The following is an 816-nucleotide window of genomic DNA, read 5'->3' on the forward strand; positions in this document are numbered from 1 at the left end:
AAGGAACAATCGCACAACGAACTAATCCTGGAGCAGTTATCAACTGGCGTTCAATTGGCGCCACCAAATAAAAATATAAGGTTGTGAACGATAGACTAAAACACATTGTGGAGAATATCGATCCATATAACACTTCTGTCGGATATTTACGCGCTGTCGCACGTAATATGTGAGTAAAATCTGTTTGTGAATGATATTTATGTGTAATTAGGTTATGATAATACATAGGCCTATAATAGCCTACATTTGTATAATTTCGGCAATTTGTCCAATCGGCATTAAGTCCTTTCGGCAATTAGTCCTTTCGGCAAAATGAGTTTCGGCAAAATGTCCATTCGGCAAAATGTCTTTCGGCAAAATGTCCGGGTACCGTCTATAAAACCGTCTTTCTTTTATTACAGACAACTTTCACTTGCGATGCTTATCAGCGTGGCAAGAATTTGTTGAATGACAACATTTTGCAGTACTTGCTTCGGCAGTACATATACTAAAATTGGAACGATACAGAGAAGATTAGCATGGCCCCTGCGCAAGGATGACACGCAAAATCGTGAAGCGTTCCATATTTCTTAAAAAATATATATATATATTTTGCAGTACTAAGCTAAATATTTTCATAATACAATCAGAAAAAGTCTTTAAATTTATATTATTTTGCCAATTCATTATAAATTAAGTTGGCACACCGACCTATTTTGCCAACAAAAACTTGCATAAAGATAACACTGCTCGTGAAACACAATAACGGTGAAACGCACACTAGCGTTTACATGACATTTACAAACTTACAATAAGCAACCTCATGCTCACAGACAT

The 816-nt window shown here is 36.2% G+C and overlaps 1 non-coding gene across 1 annotated transcript; it reads left to right on the forward strand.

The window, feature by feature from the left end:
- Window positions 1-463: 463 nt before the first annotated feature.
- On the forward strand, window positions 464-570 carry LOC145785203 (U6 spliceosomal RNA). Its single transcript, XR_014291142.1, has one exon. It is a non-coding gene; the product is annotated as a U6 spliceosomal RNA (small nuclear RNA).
- Window positions 571-816: the final 246 nt, after the last annotated feature.

The sequence above is a fragment of the Aplidium turbinatum genome, chromosome 1, assembly GCF_918807975.1.
Source record: "Aplidium turbinatum chromosome 1, kaAplTurb1.1, whole genome shotgun sequence".
NCBI lineage: Eukaryota > Metazoa > Chordata > Ascidiacea > Aplousobranchia > Polyclinidae > Aplidium > Aplidium turbinatum.